The sequence below is a fragment of the Lactuca saligna genome, chromosome 2 (assembly GCF_052625555.1).
Source record: "Lactuca saligna cultivar CGN05327 chromosome 2, ASM5262555v1, whole genome shotgun sequence".
In the NCBI taxonomy this organism is placed as follows: domain Eukaryota; kingdom Viridiplantae; phylum Streptophyta; class Magnoliopsida; order Asterales; family Asteraceae; genus Lactuca; species Lactuca saligna.
Genome location: NC_136418.1, coordinates 150,855,196 through 150,878,860, shown reverse-complemented (window position 1 = coordinate 150,878,860; position 23,665 = coordinate 150,855,196). Strand labels below are relative to the sequence as shown.

Sequence of the window (23,665 nt, the reverse complement as noted above, 5' to 3'; positions counted from 1 at the left end):
AAATGATAATCTATTTTTCATAGGATTGTCATGTTATATTATTGTTGGATAGTGCATGCATGGAAGTAGTAAAACTATAGACATAGTTAATTGGATGGTATAGTTGTAAACCTCACTATTGGCTACAAACTTGGTTTGTGCTTCACTGCTAGCTTTTATATATAATCACTTAACTGCTACAAAGAATTAATTAAAACAATATGAAAACATATATAAGATAACATATTGTCGAGTTAACCTTATCACGTTTTGTGTAGAACTTTACCCGGTTATCACCCTCGTGTTAAGAATTATTTTTTACTAACAAAAACAATGGGTTTTTGGTAGTGGAATCACGATTTTGACAAATGAGGAGTTGTTTTACTTTTACTTTTACTTTTACACATATAAAGGATTTGTACATTGACGCATTACAGGGTTGTACATCATATCCTCCATTAAGTTGTTGCCGGCTCAATCTCACCGGCGTGCGAAGATTTGTCCTGAAGAAGAGCTTCTCCGGCGGTGTGACGGTGCACTCGCCGTCGGTTGTCGGCTTTCCGTTTCCGTTTCTGTAGACACCCTCCATACCTTCACCGATTTATCCAAACTTCCACTGTACACCTTCCAAACCCTGTTACTATTATTACACCGGGACACCGCCATCCCCACCCGCCGCTCATCCTCCACCGCTAAACACTTCACCGGCCCAGTATGTCCGCTCAACATGTACAAACATTTATGTTCTCCTCCTCCTTCTCTCCTCCACACACAAATGTTCGTATCCGCTGAACCGCTGAAAACCAAATTCCCCGCCGCCGCCAAGCAAAGAACCGCCAGCTTATGGCCTCTCAAAAGCCCGCCGCGGGACAACAACCGCTCTCGTTCCCAGAAATGCAAAAATCCATCGGAGGAGCCACAGTAAAGCACCGTCCCCGTCTGGTTAACAATCAACGACGTAACTGCGCATTCCTGCTTCAACAAGTTGTCGATAAAGAAATGCTTCGTTCTCTTCCCTTGAAACTCCCTCCTCCATGCTTTCACTGTTCCATCTGCTGATCCTGAGAAAACCATACCGTCGAATCCGGTGACCACCGAGTTGATGGCGTCTTCATGTCCAGTGATTGACTCCAAGCACTTGAAATCTGATACTTTCCAAACTTTAATCGTCGTATCCCATGAACCTGAATAAAGAAGCGATTGATCTTCGCTGAAGCTAAGACTAGAAATTGCATCGAAATGTTTGATCCAAATTCTTTGAGTTCCTCTCACTTCGGTGTAATTCTTTGGTTTCATCGATTTTTTCACCACGGATTTGAAAGTGGGCAACGTTCCAATCCTTTTATGGGAGCTAGGGTTCCTAGGCGAAACCTTCCAAATCCTAATTTTTCCGTCCTGGTGACCGGTGAAGATTTTTTCATCGGCGATTACGATTGCTTTAACCAACCCGCTATTAGATTTGAACCAGGAAAATTCCTTCTGGCTTTTCCAAACGCGAATGTTCTTGCTATCAGATCCGGTGTAGAGCAAATCCCCCGTCGCAGCTAACGAATATATATTCCCTTCTTCACGGACGAGGGAAGCCAATAAACCAGTGTAATTAGAATGAGAATCAGAACAATCCGGCAAGGATTTTTCTACATAAGACGACCATGGAGATCTTGTCAACGGTGACAGCTGGTGCGATGTCGAAGGACCAAAGAGCAGACGTGATGTATATGAATCCCGTAGAGATGCGTCATCCTCCGTCGGTGAATCAATATCCTCTAATGACGGGGGGCGATTGTTCAAGCGAAAAGACAGCTGATCCCCAATATCCATGGGATGATGATCGTTGTTGTTGTTTAACTTTCCCGCCGACTTCTGCAGTTGTACATTGCCATCATTGTATGAATTCGCCGGGATATTTCCTGGCGGTGAGTTTCTGATCATGGTTAGTGGTATGCAATTCGTTCTGTAATTTTCCTCCCCTGGAAAATTAAAGACTAGTAATCAAATTCCTAGCATGATTATATCATAATTATAGGATTTGAGGTCTTGCTTCCAGAAAGGAAGAACTGATTCGAAGGATATATGAAATTCATCAAGAGAGGAGGATGATCAGAAAATGATAAAAGCATTAAAGAAGACGATTGACGTAAAAGTGCGTTGAATAAAAAGGAATGGCGATGAAGATGCATGTAATAGGTGGTGCATGATTTATGTTTGCTAACGTATGATTTATTGAACATCTTTTTCTTATTATTAATAAGAGTAAATTACACAATGGTCCATGAGATTTGTGTTAATCTACACGGTTAGATCCATAGCTTTTTATTTTAACGCACACAATAGTATTATGTTTTTCTTGTATCGTTATATATAGGTTTAGGTTCTATGAAAAAAAAATTATAAAAAAACTCTAAAAATTATAAAAATACAAATAAAAAATATTTAGAGATTACAAAACTTTTTTATTTTAATTTTTTTATGAAACAATCGCAGGTTTTTAAATAATTTTGCTGATTTTTTTTTAATAAAAAAGTTTTTATTTTTTAATTTTTTTTAATTGATTTTTTTCAGCGAATTTATTAAATAACCTACGACTTTTTTATAAAAAAATTAAAAAAGTTTTGTAATCTCTAAGTATATTTTTATGTGTTTTTATGATTTTTAGGGTTTTTTGTTTTCCAAATAACATTTTCCTATATATATATATATATATATATATATATATATATATATATATATATATATATATATATATATATATATATATATATATATATATATATATACCTTCATTTTCTTTCCAAAAAACTATTTACCTTCATTTTTTATTATTTATTTATCGATTTGATTTTAAAAAACCACTCACATTTTTTATCCTCTCATGGTCTCACCCTTTCACTCTCTCGTCGGATAACTTAAAAACCATGCCCTCAATGTCATTGGCATCTTCAACATCACCGGTGACATAAGCAGTCAGAGTCAAAGACCTAAATCTCGTCGATTTCTTCAACATCACCGACGACGTAACTTGGAAGGGTCCTCGTCGCCACCATACAAATCCTTGCCTTCCACCGGTCTTGATCTGTAGCCTTTTAATGTTGCATGATTCATTGTGGATTTTCTCCTCCAGTCTCTATCTCCCTTGATGCAAGTTGTGATAGAGATCGATTGAGCAAAGACAATGGTGTTGAATTAGGTGTCTAAGCTCATAATTGTAATTGATATGTACTTGAATTGATAGTAACAATGTCTTTTTGGGTTGCCTTCAAACCTGACAACTGAATAAGATAACTGTTAGAGGAGAAGAATGATTTATTAATTTATTACTTGGTTAATAAATTAATTAGAAATCAAAATAAATAATTTATTAATGTATTGTGAAAATAATATATTAGTTAGAAATCATAATGTTTAATTAATATTTAATCAGAACTTAATTTGGAATTAATTTTGGGATTAAATGATTTGTTGAAAACTGCAGGGACTAAAGGTGATAATGTTCAATAGTTGAGCATTGAGCATTCTAGAACCTCCCTATGGTAAGGGAAACAAGTTCTAGTGTAGCCCTAGGGTTTCATTGGGCTCTAAGGGTGCATTGGATGTCTTAGGAAGCAAGTTAAGGGATTAGGGTTATGTTGGATACACATGCCTAATCTAATACCTTCCTAACACTTATATAAACCCTACTAAAGGTTAAATTACGGCAAACCATTTATTCTAAGTGCCTTTGGCCGAAATTTTGACCTACCCTTCTCTCTCTAAAGTATTCCTTGGTTGCTTGGTTTGTTTGTGAACCATTAGAGGCGCGACACTTGTGGCGCTTGCTGCCAAAGGTCTTTAAAGCAATGTTTTTAGATTGTTATTATAATATAACAATCAAGGTATGAATATTAATCTTTATTATGTGAATTTCAATTATAATACATAGAACATAGGGTTTCTTCTTTTGTGTTCAAGTTTGCATGTTCAATTAGAGAAAACTTAGATCCAATCAATTTAGGGTTGCATGCACACATAGGAATGCATGTTTTGCTCAAAACCCATCAGATGGTACATCGAGACATTATATCATTTTTTGCCACTGTCCTCGTCCACTAAAATTGTGATAAGAAACACAATGAAGCAACAACATATTTATTTTAAACTTTTGTTTCCCTAAAGAACATGTTTCCTCACCATCCCCCTCCTCTCCTCGTCTCCCTTTTAAGAATCCATTTTTGCATATGAAAAATAAGTTATGATGGTAACAATCAGATTCATCAAATTTCGAGTTTTTAGTGAGTGATTAATATCATCGGTGGTGATGTTGTTGGTTGGAGAAAAATACTAGTGCAGGTGGTAGTGCTTGTTGAAGAAAATGATTGATTCTCATGTATAGAAACACAAATTGTAATCACGAGGGTTATAGGTGGGGTTACATATTAAAGAGCGGAGGCGGCGGTGTTTGGTGGTGGTTTATAGTTTCCTCAATGAAGCTTCCAGTATGATGAGGTTTCAGGGTAGTAATGGTATTTCTCGGCTACTCAGGTGCAAGCGGTTTGTGGTGACAAAAAGAGGAAGGAGATGGAGGATTGTCTTCTTTTTTCAACAAATTTTATCCCATGGAACTCTTTGTTTATGGGGGTTTCTTGATTATAAAAATTAACGATGGTGGTTTTAATTTAGCTTATCAATTTCTCACAGGGTCACCAAAGTGATTAAGTGGTTGTAGCAAGTTTATTTTTGATTTTTTTTTTTGGTTTGATATCTTTGAGCTCACCAACGGTGTTTGGTGGTGGTTTATAGATTCTCCGTTAAAGCTTCTAGTGGGGGGGGGGGGAGGTTCAAGGAGATAATGGTATTTCTCTGCTAGTCAAGTGTTAGTGGTTTGTGGCGACAAAAAAATCAAGGAGATGGAGGATTGTCTTCTTTTTTTCAACATAGTCTCCAATGGAATGCTTTATGTGTGGGGGTTTCCTAATCATAAAAATCAACGATGACAGTTTTGATTTAGCTTATCAATTACTCACAAGGTCACCAAACTGGTTGAGTAGTTGCAGCAAGTTTTGGAATTTTTCTGATTTGATTTCTTTAAGCTCACTAAAGAAGACGATGGAAGTAAGGAGGGGGAGTGGTTGTGTGGTTGGATAACATAAAAAAGTGGAATAGAGGAGATCAGGTAGTGTGGTAATGTGGTTGTTGTACACATGTTCCGACTAGTTGTGGGTTTGGAGGTGGATTCCCTCCGTGGTTATCACCCATGGTATGAGTAGTAGTTGATATTTCTGTGGGTGTAGTGTTTGGGATATCATGATTAGGTGAGGAGGGTGGAGTGGTATTTTTGGGTGAGGATGGTTGTGATGAGAGTGAGAGACTTTCTGTTTCTGATGTGGAGACACTTGAGAGGGGTATGTCCTCCCAAATGTTGATGACTGGGGGATTGGATGATGAAGAAGTACCGGAAACCGGTTGCCTCTTACGAAGCTTGGCTTGCTTCCTTAAATTCTTTGCAGTCTTCTCTATCTCCGAATCAATTGGCAATGACGTACTTGTACGAAAAGATCTATGCATAAACAATTAGTAACATCGTGTCCCCGACAACGGAGCCAATTTGTTATGCGTGTCAAACCCAACAAATAAAGGGGTACGATATACTCCAAAATAATCCCACTATATTGCACTGAAAGGTAGTACAAGGCAAGCAGGGTCGATCCATAGAGACACGAGATAATTAGTCTATACCTCTTTGCACAAGGTATTATAGTCACCAACAGTAACAAAGGGGGTTTTAGAGTGCAATGACTAAACAAACAAATTAAAAACACACGCAATCAGCTAAATGAGTGAATTAGATTCAGATTTTGTAAGGACTCCAACTTCATGTATGACAATTTAGCAATGTGACTCAAAGATGACACAATATTCGTACAATTCTATCTAAGTTGGTACTTGAAAGTGCTAAAAAACTCTAACACTTCCCATTCACCATATTAATTAACCAAAGCAAGCTCTTTGATTAACCCTAACCTTATTAACCTAATCTAAACAAGCTCTTAGAATTAGATTATAAGATTGCATGAAGCTTTATGTGAATGTTCCTAACAACACCCAATACTCCTCATAAGCGCGGGAGTGTAAAAGTGTATGAATAAGATTTACACTAAATTCATTCAAAAGAGATCAATTTAATGATTGTTACTTGTTCAATTTCACAAAACAATTACGGATTTGTAGAAGAGATAACTTGAATGACGTAACCCTAATTCAAATGGCCAATAAGAATCACAATTAGAATCAAACATTCGATTGAAGCAAAATCAAATTCATTATATTGAAATTAAGAACAAACATCATGTCATATGATTGAAGTCACTACCAAGAATTCAAAACATGAAATTGGAGAAACTAGGGTTTGTCACACCCCAAAACCGGAACGACAGAAACGTTCGAGGGTGGAGGACGTCATGTCAAGTATCACGAGATATGTATATGATAAGCAAGTAATGAAAAACCATTTCATTTAGAAAGAAAGTGTTTACAATGTGTGTGTTCACAAAACATAGAAGTCATAAACAAATAACAAAACAAGACTTGAAGCTATAATGCTCCATCTTCTGAAGTCCCAGCATGAGCACCTGTCTAATAGTCTCCCGAGAATACAAGTTATTTGAAAGAGTTGATCAGCAATTGAGCTAGTGAGTTCATAAGATTTTAGTGATGTGAGTAAGCTGTAAATTGTGGTTGAAAATGTATATGCACAAGTGATTGTGCGCATCTGCCCTAAACTTACAACCCAACAGGGAACAACAAGTAAGGCGGATAGCACACATTCTATTGGTTGTTAGATCGTTGTCATATATAACCTTGGTGTATTCACTTGTTACTCATGGAGTTATTTGTAATGGTTCTTTTATATCTAATGGAGAGTTCTTTTAAGAAAACCTATATTTCTTATAGTAAAATAATGACTACGGTGATTACTTTTATAATAGCTTTGTTCATACTGCTATATATAATCTGATATCGGGTAGATAGTTAATTGGGGGAATCTGCCCTAAGCCCACAATCCAACAGGAATAAGACGTCGGGGAAAACACAAATTTAGCTATCTATTGGATATTAGTTTTATATATAAACATGGTGTATAAACTAAGGTGTTATAAAGTTAACTCATCTAAAGTCTCTAAAACTGTATTGGCTTAATAGTATGGATTAAGCCCTTTTCTGGGAAATCTCTAGTTTTATATACCAAAAATACTGACTTTGATAAGTAAGTTTTGTACTAGAATAACTGTGCGTTGACTCTGTGTCCTATGACCTGATCCATACCTGGTACCCTTATGATGACTTAATGTATACTAAGCATAGATATATATATATATAGATTCGGGTAGATAATAGATTGGGTGACCTCGGTGCAAGCCCACATCCAACAGGAACAGGAATTACAACAAAGAGCACACATCCTGTTAGCTGTCGGAATCTACTAGCATATATGTATCCTATAGCATATACATTAAGTAATCATAAAGTTAGCATCATGATCCTAACCTTTAATCGTAGCCTTCTACCAAGGCATCTTCTGTTCTGAGTTGAACCCTACTGTTCCTTTGTCAAATGTAGAATTATATTCTCCCTAGTTTATAACTATCTTGACTAGAAAATAGATCAACTTTCAAGTGGTACCGACACTTTATGAAAGTAATGGGAGAAGTAAGTACACAAATGTCGTTTATAATGACATGCGGATGTACTAATAACCTAAAAACATATTTGTTTTATTACTGTCATAACGTGAAAGCTAGAACCCCTACTAAACGCTCTCAGTGTAAAGAGATTAAGGGAACCAAACGCGACCCCAACGATTCCTTGCAAGCCGTGTAATTCACATTAAAGTTATATGATCATGTATACCCAATATAACTATCACTAATGCGTTAGTGATTCATTGGTATAATTAGATCTTTTCTGTGTGTTCTCATGCTATAGCAACCTAACTTGTTTGTTATGTTCTGTTTTGGTGTTGTTTGATTCTCTGCACTATTTGTTTTTTTTTTTCTGGTATTGATTCCTTGTGTGCTTCATTTTACTAGAAGTAATGAATAGCATTCTTCTAAACTATACCTATAATAGTTTACTAATGCTCTACTTGGACTATTACTAAAAAGACTCATTTCTCTACTAAGTTATGCTTTTACTTTACAAACGCAGTTTTGTATAACTATCAAGTAACATAACTTTAAACGAGTTTTGAAATGTTTTGAAAACTTATAATTAACATAAGTAACATTTTGAAAGATGTTTAACAACAAACATTTACACAATTATCATTGTGCTCAACCTGTATTCCCCCGCTTAAAACAGTTAAAATAGTTAAAAGATTCATTACGGGGTATGAACTCACCTGATGTGGGTGATTCAAACGGGTATGCGTGTAAGGATGAGAAGTTCCACGAATGAAGTCCCGAGACACAATAAGTCCTAAATGATATATAAGGACACATATTGACATGAATATAGTGTTTATAAACAACTACATGAAAGGAAACACCTTCCGGGAAAAGGAAAGACCTTGACCAAGTGTTAGAATCACATGTGATTCAACAAAGGAAGGTAGAATGGCACTCACATGAGTTTACTACCATGGATTTATGGCCCAAAGGAGTTTACGGCCGTAAACTCATGGTTACTCATGTATGAATGCAAGTTTGAAGGCTAGGGAATGATTTAGGGACCTTAGCTCTACTATAGGATGAGGAAAACCACATTCTTTGGAGTTTTTGAGGTGTTTACGGCCCTAATGAGTTTACAACCGTAAACTCATGGCATTTATGTTTATGAGGGATGTTTAGGGTCCTAAAGGTCATAAAGAAGAATCCTCAATGCAAGTCTAAGCCTTAGGAAGTGTTTGTGGCATCAAAACACCCCTAACTTGAGTTTTCAGCCCTTGGACCATTTTGGCTTGAGTTTGCGGTCGTAATCACCTATGGGTGATGGTATTTTGATTGTTTTTAGTCCTAAACACATCAAGGTAAAGTGATAGGCTAGTCTCTTGGCTTAAGGAATGCATTTAGGGCATTTTGGCACCATAAAATGGAATTCACGTCCCAAGAACATCCTTGGCCATGAACTCACTTCTAGCCCTTTTTTCTTAATGATTTTAAGGCCTAGAAATGTCAAGGGTAGTTCCATGTTCGGTTCCAAGGTCTATAGGGGCATAAGGCACACTTTTGGCCTCAAATTTAGTGTTCACGGTCCAAGAGGATCTTGGGCCGTGAACACCCTTTCCTTGGGTTTTATGGATGATTTCCATGTTATCTAGTCATGTAGTACCCTTTAATACACTATAGGGTCGAAGTACTTACAATTGGGGGTGAACGGATGAAGATCCTTGAGAGAGAAATCGGCTTTTCTCTAGTTGGAAATGTAACAAATGAATAAATATGGCTAAGAACCATATATATATATATATATATATATATATATATATATATATATATATATATATATATATACCCCTAGGGTTTTTCGCAGAAAATATTTTATTCAGGCATTGAACTCTAATATCAATGAGTTTTGGAAAAACAGAGTTGCACAATACCCTAGTGCATCCTCTCTCCTGATTTCTCTTTAAGTGTAAATCCTGAAATACTCAAACTTATCCCAAAAGTTTGAAAGTTAGCAGAACGGATTTGACTTCGATTGATGTGGATGGTTTTACAGAATGAAAATTTTTGGGTTTGTCACAGGGTTCTAGCCACACATGGCTAGAACAAGATCACAAGAATAAAAGATGGAATTAAAGTGCAATTACAACTTACAAATACTAGAAATAACGTTTCCAAATGATTGCTAATCAAAACCTTGCAAAAACCTTTGAAAATCCTCCTCTAAATGTGCTCTGATATGTTGTGTGTCCCCCCAAAATGACCCAAATATGAAAAATAGAAAAACTGCCAAAAGTTAGTTTCTGGGTCGAACACAGCCCGTGTTAGACATAGAGTAAACCTGACACGGCCCGTGTTCAGCATGGTCTACAACTCACATTTTGGTCAACACGGCCCGTGTTGGACATAGAGTAAATCTGACATGGCCTGTGTTCCCCTCTAACTCCGAATCCAAACTTGATTTTTCCAACTTTTTTGTTCTTCGCTCGATCATTCCGAAATGTTCACCAATGCTTCCCGAAACTTCCTAAAGCGCGTTCCAACCTCCGGTTTACCTGAAAAAGACATGAAAATGTGCAAATAAGGTTGTTCTAGAGACTAACATAAAATGTGATGAAATGCAAGACAAATGAAGAACAATTATGCTAAATAGATGTATGAAAATGGACTAAAAGATGTGCAAAAAGGTGCACAAATTGCACCTAACATTCCTCCATAATGATAATGTAAGCATTTGATTATCTTATGGACTTGGTAACTCTTAGAACTCAAAGCTAATTAATTTACATAAGATTATATGTTTAACTGATTTTGTGACTTTAATTAAGGGAATGTTTTAGAGCTCCTCTAACCATTTTAATATCTAAGAAGAGTTGAGGTAATTTGTGCTTATGAATTGCTATAGCCAAGTTAAATAAATTCACAAGTGTTGTTCCTTTTAGTCTAATGATAAGTCAACTATGTCATCCATGTGTTGTATCCCAAAATCAACCAATTCCACACTACAAGAAAAAGTCGAAATAACTACGGAAAAATTCCGTAGCTAAAACATGATATTCCGTAGTTAAAATCGATTAGCAACGGATTTTGCTACGAATCCATTTTGTAGGCAAATTCTTCGTTAGTAAAGGTTCGTTACGGAATCCGTAGCACCTTCGCTACGGAATTTGCAACAGACTTATTTCGTAAAAAACTTGCTATGGACTACATCTGTAGCAACATCGTAGTAAATTAACTACAATTTATTTCCGTAGCAAGTCCGTAGTGAATTAACTATGCCACAATCCGTAGTAAATCTGTCGCAAATTAACTACAAACTAAATTCGTAGCTAGTTTCTGTAGCAAATCCACTATGGGTAATGACGTATCTAGTACTCTGTAGTAAATTTACCATGACCTAATTCTGTTACAAATTAACTACAAATTAGCCTCGTAGCTAATTTTCGTAGCAAATCAACTATGACTAATATTGTAGCAAACATTCCATAGTGAATTTACTGCAATGTATCAAATATGTTGTAGTAAATTTACCACAACCTACTTCTGTTACAGAAAAAATGCGACGGAATACGTTTCATAACAACATCCATAACAATTCAACTACAAAAATGTGACAGAATTAATTCAAATAGACACAAAAATGACTCGATTTTTTCAAAAGCAAATTAATAACAAAATCAACATTATGAAATTGCATTAAACAGTAAAAGAAAATACATAAACTCTTAATAAAACATAGTTTATCATCAAATAAAATTTCACTTTGTCCAAAACACCAATCAAATTAATCTAATAGTCAAACTCAACTAGAAATCCTAAACATGCAATCAATAAAAAAATATATCAATAATTATTTGTGTTTCTCGTATCATTGACCATTTTTTCAGATCATCCAACTTCATCCTTCGTTTATGTATGGTTTCCTCTAGTTTCTGGAACTTTGAATAGAAATGATGATTTTCCAAACTAGTATCTAGTGAGATGCATATTTGAGAAGAGTTTTCAAGAAAAATGGACCTACCATATGATCCAAACCCATAAACTCTTTTCTTGCAATCATGTCCTCCAACAACAACTTGCTTTCAAGAACTTCCTCTTCTAGTAGTGCCAAATCCACATGTCGAGACACAAACAAATCCTACAATGTTATAGTTGCATTAGTATATAGTTTATACAATATTTTTTTAAGTTCTTATTATAAAATAAATTAAAAATAAACTTACATGAACTTTAGCTTTTTCAACTTGAAATGTCTTTTCATCATGATCTGTAAAAACAGCAAAAAAAAATATTAAATATATAACATTGAATCCTCATAAAATAAAACCAATCGTTACCCTTTGAAAACTACAATTAAGGTTATCAAAAACTTCCAACCATACTTATAAAATATTATTTGAAAGAAAACATTAGCGGAAGCAAAAACATCCCAACTTTAAATAGATAACATTTTCATTTTTTTGTAAAAGTCTTCGAGAGAATGTTGCCTACAATCACACCTGTCTCCTTTCTTTATTAAAACTTGACGATCCTGAAAAATGTTAAATAACAACGGTAAGGATAACGCCTAGTGAGCATACACATTACTCTATCATTATATAAGTCACTTACTTACACATAACACATATACAACATTTCACATAAATCAAAACATAACATAAACATTCCTAACACATACTGTTGGTACCAACTATAACCTTGTTCCCCCTTCTGGGAACTACCCACCCCCCCCCCTCTTTACCCCCTAATTAGGGAATAATTCTACCTTACCTTGTTCACTCTACCGGATTAGGGTATCCGTGAACAAAACATATAACAAGTAATGCCTACATAATAGGAGAGTTAGTGTAAACTCACCTATCTTCGTAACTTGAAATGCTCTATTTGCAATAGTCAAGTGAACTTCCTTCTTTTTGAAAACCTACACAACAATTATAACACTTATTTAACTTGTGCTTCATAATTATACCTTAAAAAACTTTATTTTGCATTACTTTAACTTTTCTTTGATTTTAGTTTCCTGTTTGGGACCTGATTTCTTAACTTTAAACCCATAATTAGGTTCTAATAAAATTGTATTCATATAGTTCCATCCTTTATCTTTCTGGGAATATAAGGATCTCGTTCTAACGATTTTTGGTTGATTTTATATTAATTTTACAAGTTAGCCATCTTGAGCTGTTACTTTCTAGAGTCACATGCAAATGTGGTAACTTTTACTCTAGGACGGTTAAGATTTAAATCATAGTAAAAATTCATGGTATATAAGACATCATTCTCTAACCATAACATTTGACCTTACATGCATTGGAGTTTTGTAGAATTAAATATGCACATGACAATTTAATGTAGCATTTCAACATATTTCTGGGCTACTCTTCACTCTTTGAATAAACTGTACAAAACCACTCAGAATTAAATCAATCCCTTGATATGGAGACAACTAGACGTTCATATATAACTATAGGCTTTGGAATTTTAGCATTTGGAATTCTGAGGAATTTATTATGATTTTTAGAAGACAGCACACGAAATCTGTGACAACATAGACCCTTCTGAGAAAGTTTACCATTTTACCCCTGAAGGGTTTGGAATTTCAAAGCTTGAACAAACTAGAGACACTTTCCTTTACAGAAAAGTAAGTCTCATGATTTATAGGTGTTCGGATTGCTTTGAACGGATTTTAGTAGTTGAAGGGCAGAATTGGAAAAACATGTCATTTCGGCTTTTCAACGACTTTTGATGTTTTATTAACTTTTAACATGATTTTAGTTACTTATTGGACCATTTAAAATGTATAATACATTTCAACTCAAAGGTCATGGTACATGGCTTAATGAGAATTCAAAGATATGAACTTCACATAAACATCATCCTTTACTTTTGTTAACTTAACCCATAAGGCTCCTTATGACACCAATGGCTAGAAATTAACTTCATATCATTGGCTACAAGGTATTTGGTCAAGAATGACAATTTAAACTTCAAACCACACCCAAAGTGTGTTGTCAAAAGTGAAAATCCGTTGTATATTGCTGTGAAGATAATTTATGGATTTAGGATTTTTAGCTTGCATCACACAACACCTAGACAATATCAAGGACTCAAAATAGATGCCAGAAATCATCCATACCCACTGCCATGATGGCAGTGGCGGCCGGCAACAACAGCCACCATCTCCACGATGGTGGTGGTTCTAGAGTGAAATCGAAGCAAATAAAGAGGAAGAAAAGGATTTGAACTTACATATCTTCTCCTTCACCAACGAGCATTGAAATAGCCCTTCATCTCGATCTTATCCTCCCTCTTGTCGATTTCTTCTTGCCGATTCCTACATCCCGCTCTTTTCTCTCGGCTGTGGAGCACAACGAACAAAGCGGAGGCAGCCAATGGAGGAGCCAAAGCTTGGGTCGATTAGGGTTGATGTGGGGCTAAATATTGATCGAGATAGAGGGTTTCGGTCACCAGAAACGAGCCCAAAAGGAATCCTGTCAAATGCTAAGGATTTATGTGATTTTTCATTTTAGCCCCCCGATCATTCCCATAATGACATTTCCTACCCTCTAAACAAAATCCTTGATAACAATAGTTCTGGTTTTTGACACTTTTAACCCCTAATCCATTAATACTTTTCATTATTGATTCTTAAATGCTATTACTCACAATGGTTTTATATTTTTCTTAAATTATCCATTTATTTAATTAATAAGTTTACATTGTTATTATTACCATCATTTTATTTTATTTCATTTTATTATTTTATTTTCTTTATTTATTATTTAACCACCTCCAACTTATCATAAGTCTTCTATTTGATTATTCACCGGAATGATATTGGGTGTCAAACTGGCCGGAACACTGCCTATTGGGAGTCTTCTTAAATGGACTCAAAGAGGAATTAAAAGCTGATGTACGAATTCACAAACCCCGTATTGTTTATAACGTCATGAGCCTCGCTTTTAAATTCGAGTCCAAGGTTACCTACACATGACCTGGGAAGTCAATAACTTGGATTGCAAACTCAAAACCTTTATCAACTGACCCAAAACCTGTTACTACAGCTGTTACTCCAACCTTTAAATACTCTAAACCACATGTTTGTATATGAGAGGCAAGTTCGTTACCTTAATGGGGAATGTTTCAGAAGTGGGGAAAAGTACGGACCGGGACATAGATGCAAAACTAGCACCCTCAAAGTGCTTGAGATCAACGATAGTTTGCGTGAATTTATGCAGTTTTTACCCTTTTATCATGTAAAAACTTTTAATTTTGTAATTTTTTGTCGAGTATACCCTTTTGTGGTTTTTAGGTTCATAAAAACAGATGTTTGCAAAAATAAATAAATAAATAAAATCAATTTTACCCTTTGGTTTATTAAAGTCTTTACATTTGACAGAAATGGTTGGTTTTACTATTTTTTTATTTTACATAAAAGCCCTTAAGTTTGGCAAAAAATTACAGTTTTACTGTATAAATTTGCAAAAATGGTTGGAAAAAAAGTGCAAATTTAAGGGATTAATAGACATAAAATACACCTTTACGTAAAACCAATGTCGACAAAAACTTGCAAACATATAGGTTTTTTATGGCATTTGTCTTTTTTTAATAATTATAGCTTAAAATAATTTTTATCATTAAAATTTTGAAGTAGTAAATGCATGTTTGTTGGATGGAATTGAATGGATCAAATAGTTGAATAAACAATATAATAGAACTCTTTATTATTATTTCATCGTCTTAGTCAACGTTGTTGGATATAGTTGAAAAGATGATTGAATGGATTGAAATTATTTAAATGATAAAAATACCCTTAATACAAATACATTTGACTTCAATTTGGTGTTTTTTTGAAGTATTTAACTTGTTGCTTCATTTATGGAAAATGGATTGGAACCCAAAACCCATAGGTTTAAACCTAGATCTTGTGATCAGTGTATGGGTTGAACCCAAGAAACTGAAAAACTGTCCAAACCGACCTCAGAACCCGAGAAACCAAACAGACCAGAAAGCGATCCTATTAGGCTCTAAAAACCAAAAAGCGGTTGGCTTGGGTTTGGGACCAAAATCGACTCCTGCACAACCCTATTTTCTATTAAGAGGTTCGGTTAAGGTCCAATGCGCATCGGAAAGCACCATAATCGATCGAACAAACAGGATGTGACCAGGCCCCTACCAAACTATTTCTAAGATTTTGGCGGTTCTTGCATACCTTAAATGCAACGTGGTTGCTACTAAAGTATGGACTCACAATTTATGAAAGGATTCAATCTTAAATATTAGAGGTGGGAATCGGTTTCAGTTTATGGGTTTTTTGGTTTCCTTGAATCGGTTTCCTCGGTGTGATTCGTAAATTCGTGAGGATTATGAGTCGTAAATACTGAATATTGAAAACCATAAAACGGTCTAAGGTCTAAAATGTATTTTACTTTATATTGGTTATTTAATATTTTATTTAATGTATAAAATATAAAAATAATTTTTAATTAAGTAATTAGTTAATGCAATTTAGAATTTCGGTTTTAAGGGTTTAAACTTTACTTGAGAAACCTCCACACACTTAAAATTGCATACTAGAAAATTCTATTGTATAATATTTATGGGTTTTATATTATAGTATAATAGCTATGACCTATGATCTTTTAGCAACATAGCTATGGATTTTGACTCGGTAACAAATGTCATAGCAAGCTAGTTATAGACTTAGATGTGGTAGCAAATTTTGGTAGCAAAATAGCTACAGATTTTGATTCCGTAAGAATTTCTATAGCAAAGTAACTACAAATTTTAATCTGTAGCAATAGTTGTAGCAAAATACCTACGCCTTATAATTCTATAGCAAATTTCGTAGCATGATAACTACGGACTCCGATTGCGTAGCAAAATTCTATAGTTATTCAAATATTAGCTATAGAATGCAATTCTGTTGCTAATTCCGTAGCAAATATACATACGTCTAACTAGTTTGTAGTATCTTCCATAGTAGAATAGCTACGGTTTTAATTATGTAGCAAAATTTTGTAGTTATTCAAATATTACCTACGAAATGTAATTATGTAGCAAGTTCCATAGCAAAATAGCTACGACAATCCATTCCATAGCATAATCCGTAGCAGAATTACTACGGATTTTACTTTCGTAGCGAATTTCTGTAGTTATTTTAACTTTTTCTTGTAGTGCCACTTCATTGAATTTAATCAAATCTTTTACTTGTTTACTTGTCATATTTACATTTTAGCTAGTTTTAATTTTGTCAAACAATCAAAAAGAATTAAACCCCCCTCCCATTTTACTTTTACTTTTGTTTTACAAGTACTTGAACAAGTGATTTGCATACAGATTTAAATTGAACCAATCTCCGTGTATACGATCCTTTTACCACTATATACTATTTTAGTGTGTAATATTTAAAATATTAATTTTGTTGGCCTCGATAACAACCAATACTAGAATAAATAAATAATAATATCTCTATTTCTAACTTACATTTGAACAAAAGCAAAAGTCATCACATTCTGTTGATCCTGTTTTAATTCACAGTTTTGTCCAATGAACCATAACCACAATCTCCATTTCTAACTTAGATTTTACAATTTTGCGTCATGAACCTGGTTAAATTTACATATCATTAACAAAAACAAAAATTAGAAAAGAAAAAGATGAAGAAAATAGAAGTTATGGTCTGAAACATCTGTTACTAGAAGAACCTCAACTTTTGGACACTCAACATGAATGCCAAACACCAATTTCAAAAATGGAGTAAAAGCAAGTGCTACAACTAAACGAAATTAACTACGTAAATGAACTTTAAAATAAAAATTCAAATATAATTTCGATGAAAAATATCTTGATGTTTCATGTTTGCAAGAAGAAGACGTTGAGAGAGGATAAAAGATGGTTACCATATCCAACACTATAAACCAACATCCCAAAAAATATAATTGATGTTAACACATGTTAATGGAGATGATGTTTCGGTTATGGCAAGGGAAACGTAAAACACCATAAAAACCATTAAGTATTAATCAAGTTACAAAAAATAAATGCTTGGAATGGATGATGTAACATCCCAAAATTCAAAGCCAAAAATTTCGTTTTGATTAAGTTATAATATAAAACCATCAGTAATAAAACATTCATATTCATATCTCATGTCAAAACCAAAGTGTCAATAATCAAAGCATTTTATCGTAAAACCATATCAGAGTGTAATCCCAAATATCTCATGTGCGGAAAACATAGTGTGATGCGCTGCGATCCAACCGACTTCTTTCCTTTGAAAACAAGTACCTGAAACCAAAAATGTAAACCGTAAGCACGAAGCTTAGTGAGTTCCCCCATCATACCACATACCATACAACCATATAATGAACAGCTAGAAGATACATGCCTCGCCCACACTCATGGAGGTACGGGCCTCGCCCACACTCCGCTAGCTGGGAGATACGGGCCTCGTTCACACTCCGCTAGCTGGGAGATACGGGCCTCGCCCACACTCCACTATCTCTGAGATACGGGTCTCGCCCACACTCAACTACTAAACCATAACATACAAGTATGTACAATCATATAATGAACAGGTAGGAGATACGGGCCTCGCCCACACTCATGGAGATACGAGGCTCGCCCATACTCTGCTAGTTGGGAGATACGGGCCTCGCCTACACTCCACTATCTCTGAGATACGGGCCTCGCCCACACTCAGCTACTATCATATATATCATAACACAAACATACTATCAGACATACCTGGGGGTGTTCGAACTACCCTTCGGTCCTAACAACCAAACTTGGGGACTATTCTATAACAGCCCGAAATCCAGGTACCCTTCTATTTAGCCCTTCATCTTTGATTTGTTGCCATTTAGGGTTTGCATGTTAGGCGAGTACGCTGTGCGTACTTGCGCGCTTCATTTGGACGCGTTCACCTCGGGTACGCTGGGCGTAACCGGTCCAGACCTAAAAACCCTAATTATTTCGGATGGCTATAAAAGGAATGTGTGGCTCGACTCCTCAGCCACCATCCCTCAGAAAGAAACCCTAAAGAGAGTGTGTATTCGTTCTTAGGCCATTTGGGAGTATTCTAAGCTTGGTGGTGTCATTTCAAGGTAGCAAAGGAGAAGAAGAGCTCATTGGGAAGGCTAGAAGTGGTGTTCAAGTGTGAATTTGAGCTTTGCAAAGGTTGAGGCTTCATTATAAGGTAAAAAGTTCGGATCTTGACATATAGTTCATGTAATATGCTTCAAGTACCATTTTCTAGGGTTTTAGTCCCAAAGGTGGAGACTTTTTGAGCAAATGGTCTCCATAAGCTTAGATCCATCATATTTCTGGTCTATTTGAGTTGTAGACTCATAAAAGTGTAATCTTGGATGTAAATGTTGCACCATGCATGAGATCTAGGTCCTTGAGTTGGAATAGAATGATGTTAAGAAGTGTTGGAGCCTTTACAGCCATGCCAAGGATTAAATGTCTCGACTTTATGGGTATAGATGCATAAATAAAGCCGGATCTAGAAGTTGGAGTAATGGCTTAACCGATTAAGACCATAAATGATGTATGCTAAAGTCTGATGGTTACGCTGGGAGTAACTCCCAGTATGCGCAGCGTACTGGGTGAAGACCCCGATCCATGGGTTGGCGATGTACGCCCCGCGTACATCAAGCGGTACGCCTCGCGTACTCAAAAGGCTGACTTTTTTTGACTTTTAGTCAACATGGAAGTGTAAAATGGTCTTTTACCCTCGGAGGAATGATGATAAGGGGTAAAGTCTAGTTGTGGAAGTCTATAATTATTAAAATGATATTTTTATGATTAGGCGAGGTAGAGTCGTCGTTGGGATTTGGAGATAGCGAGTACGCGAGATTCTAGACTTTCCACGAGGTGAGTTTTCTCACTATACTGTACCCGGAGGTTTTTTATTGTGTGACCGGAAGGTCGGATATGTTATGAGTTATATGCATTTTTATGATAAGTTAATCGTTATTATGTGTTATGTATGATATGTTTGATATGGGCTGAAAAGCGTATATGTTATGGGCCGGAAGGCGTTGTGATGTGGACCGTAAGGTTGATGCAGGTAGGACCAGAAGGTTTACCGAGTCGGGACGGAAGTCCCCTGAGACACATGGACCGGAAGGTCAGGGCCTGGAAAGGCGTATGTGCGTAAGTAGTATTTTGGGGAACTCACTAAGCATTTATGCTTATAGTTGTTGTGTTATGTGTTTCAGGTACTAGCAAAGACCGTGGGAAGGCGCCGACGTGATTGTATACACTGACGGAGGAACTGTTTTTATGATCATGGGGTGTATTTTGTTATGATAACATTGTTCACATTTGAATTTGGAATATTAAACGATGGTTTTGACGTTTGTAAAAATGAAAATTTTGTTTTAAAATTTACGTTGTTACATATTCCCCTCCTACTACCACTATCACATATAACATATCATGCCAACATATAAACATATCATCACATACTGTCAGACATATCTGGGGTGTCTGACCTACCCTTCGGTCCTAACAACCGAACTCTACTACTATCACATATAACATATCGTGCCAGCATATAACATATCAGGTAGTAGCAAACCTAGATGATATCACAAAGACAATCATCTAACATACAACTCCTACTGGTGGGCCGACATTGTGGCCCGCTACTGGAAGGTAACTCACCTCACACTGCTGAAGTCCCAAAGACACAATCCCACACTTGCCCGCATACACAATCCCACACTTGCTGAAGTCCCGCAGACTCGACCCCAGCTGTTGGCTGACAAATTCCCGAACTGTCAACACCAAAATAACACCCAATTAATAATTGGGTCCCAATACATAACCATAAGTATATTCTTTGGGTAATTACTACACTACCCCTAACTTGGCTTATTCAAGCCCAAGGCCCAATCCATAGGCCCTATACATGGTCTCATTCTAAGGCCCAACATCATATAATCATTAAGGTCCAAACTATGTCCCATCTATGGCCCAATTTTCCAAATTAGGCCCAAGTCCCTTACATGGGCCTTACCTAGGCCCATTAAATTACTCTAGACCATTTGCTTGATCTTAGATAGCCCATTTAATAACCCAATCATCAAGGCCCAATAAAAGGTCCAACAATAAACCCAAGTGAAATTAGGGTTTCATATAAAATGATGATTAGGGTTAAGTTTCCTACTTAACACATTAAGGACTTAATCCATTAAGTCCAATATTGCTTAGATTAATCTTTTCCAATGATTATTATTTAATATCTCAAGTTATTAAATAATTCTCGTGTGTGTGACCCGATTAATTCTTAAAGTTAGGTTTTCATTGGCATTAGGATGTTCCAATCCAAATATTAACCCATTTATCAATTTGTTGGCCTTTTATGACAATTAGGGCTTTATTGGGCCTAATAAGACCACTAAAATCTTATTAAGCCCATATGAGTTTTATTGGGTCCATTAGAGTCCATTAAGCTTCATTGGGCCCATTAGAGCTCCGTTGAGCCTATTAGGGTTTCTAGCACCCCAAACGAATCTATCACAAGAGGCAAAGCGCACCGCCGCCGACACGGCGGCTGGTGGCGGCAGCCACCACCTCACGGTGGTGGTTTTTGGTTTCTTTCTCATTATTCCATTTCCAATTACATTTTACAAGGCTAAATCTCAAGTAAACACACACACAAACACGGTGGTGCATGGTGGCAGCCACCACCCCACGGTGGTGGTGATGCCTTGTACTTAGAACTCCGGCCAAACACACACTAATGAAATCACACACACACAAAATTAACCCATACATCAGCAAACCCAACCATTATGGCAGTCCTTGAGGTGGCAGCCACCATGGTCGGCTGCCATGGTGGTTCTTCACAACTTCTATTCAACAGAACCCCCACACACACGAAAATTAGCACAATACAGTAGCATCCAAACCCGTTTGGGAACTACGAACTCAGCCACACCAACGAAGGAATGATTACACCACCCACACCCACACGTCCTTGCTCGGAGATAAACACAACCACCCACCTCACGGTGGTGTACGGAGAAGACAACGACACTGGAAGGCGGCCACAACGACATCTAACGGCGATGGCTAGCGGTCACGAATAGGAAATAGCAACAGGAGAACGGGTGAGGAGGATGAGCAGAGACCACCTTGGACTGAAGCACCATTGACCACTGGCTAGCGGCGCCTCTGTCTTCAACTGTGCGAGTGCGAGGGTCCGACAATGAAACAATAGCAAGATGTGCCTTCGCCGGTAGCCAAGCCATGACGGCATCTCGATGGTAAGGCAGCAGGTGGCATCGTTCGGGACTCCATCTGGTCGTCAACGGCTGATGGGGAGAAGTAGAAGGAGGTGCGCCGGAGATGGAAGGTATAAGGTGGAGGGGGTGACGGTTGTAATATGATTTAGGGTTAGGGTTCCTTAAACAATATATACCCGATGCCTTTCCAAAGTTGCTGACATAATGGCAGAAATGGCCCCTCTCCAGAATTACATTGTCAAATTAAATCCCATATTTTACCCTTTAAACCCTCAACATTAAATCCTTAACAATTCAGGTCCGGTTTCTACTAAAATAGCCCATCCCCTACAAACTATTTTCAAAAGAAGTCTCAATAATTACCAAGTAATCCATACTCTCATAATTCTTTACGGAACCCATATGAAACATACACTTTTAACCCTTGACTTCACAAATCTTTACAATTAGTTCCTCGAAATTACACCTTGCTTAATAATTATTGATTTTAGGGTTATACTACGATCATTAATTTATTTATTTATAATAAAAAAAAAATAAACGAGTGTTACAGATGATGTAATCAGTAAGTATCATCATTGAAATATTATAAGGGTATATCATACTTTTACTATGAGAAAACTAAAAAAACATCTTTAGTGAAGCAAAGGAGAGGAAAATAAGCCAAACGTTTTAACCTACCAGATTGACCATTGAGCTATGTTATAGAAGCTTTCTTGACCCCTCACGGTGGCTCTCTCACATGAAAACACAGAAATTATGGAATGAGATTCCAGTGAAATTCAAAATCTGCAAAAATAAATAAATAAATCAAATGGATAAAGAAATAGAGGAAAACGATTTCAAATTTTGAATCTTTTGGTTTTAAGAAAAAAGATCAAACGTCCATTGCTTTCTTACCTGAGCTGAACATCAAAGCCCAATTCCATCTTTAACATGTGGCTCTTCAAAACTCGGTTCAAAGAAACAACCACGTTTTAAGTTTTAAGATTGTTTTAAGATATTATAGAATTAACACACGAAATTTCATTACACATTTCCATAAATAAGCTAAAAGCTAAAACGTCACATTACAATAATCAAGTTCAGGGGATTTCAATCCTATCAGCTATTTTTGTGAGGAATTCAAGCCCAAAATTTTCATTCATCGCAACTTAATCCTCAACCAAAAAAACCCCACCAAAACCATGATTATACATATACAACCTTGCATATAGTACTACTCAAAATACTTTTTACATCAAAAAACTAACTCAATTGCCCTTTGTGATCTAGTAAAAACCTACAAATTAGGAACAAATAAGAAGCTCTAAAAACTCCATTTATGTTTAAAACAAATCAGAAGCTAGGTCAAAAACTTTACCTGGAATCAAAGAAAATTTAGGTTGTTAGCGATGATGGGAGGTGCAAGAATTCCAGTGGAAGTTGTTTGGAAAGTGATTATATTCAGTTTTTGAAATTTTGAATTCAAAGATCGCAACCATGCTCTGATGTTTGGTGTGTTTTAAATTCAAACGAAAAAGTCTAAGTCAAATATCAAGATAAAAAGAGAAATAAAAAATTAAATAAGCGAGATATGGGTCGGTCAAAAAGTCACGGGAATTAAGGTTACTTATGCATTGATTAATTGTATTTAATGCTTAAATATTTAAACTAAACCTCTTAAACTTTTATTATTATACTTTCTTTTATGTTCGGCTGTATTTTAAGCTTAAATATTTGGACTTCTTAAATCTATTTTTAGAAATAGTAATGTTTGTATAAATAACTAATAGCTTAAATATTTGGACG

At 36.0% G+C, this 23,665-nt stretch overlaps 1 long non-coding RNA gene and 1 pseudogene across 2 annotated transcripts; both read right to left on the bottom strand.

Moving 5' to 3' along the window:
- Positions 1-363: 363 nt before the first annotated feature.
- On the bottom strand, positions 364-2,154 carry LOC145029209 (protein JINGUBANG pseudogene; annotated as a pseudogene).
- Positions 2,155-17,736: 15,582 nt separating this feature from the next.
- On the bottom strand, positions 17,737-23,365 carry LOC145029208 (uncharacterized). 2 transcript variants are annotated; one of them, XR_013676416.1, is made up of 4 exons: positions 23,238-23,365; positions 22,556-22,663; positions 20,289-20,401; positions 17,737-17,903 (listed from the first exon to the last, which is right to left on the bottom strand). It is a non-coding gene; the product is annotated as an uncharacterized LOC145029208 (long non-coding RNA). The 2 variants fall into 2 exon arrangements; XR_013676415.1 differs by lacking the exon at positions 20,289-20,401.
- Positions 23,366-23,665: the final 300 nt, after the last annotated feature.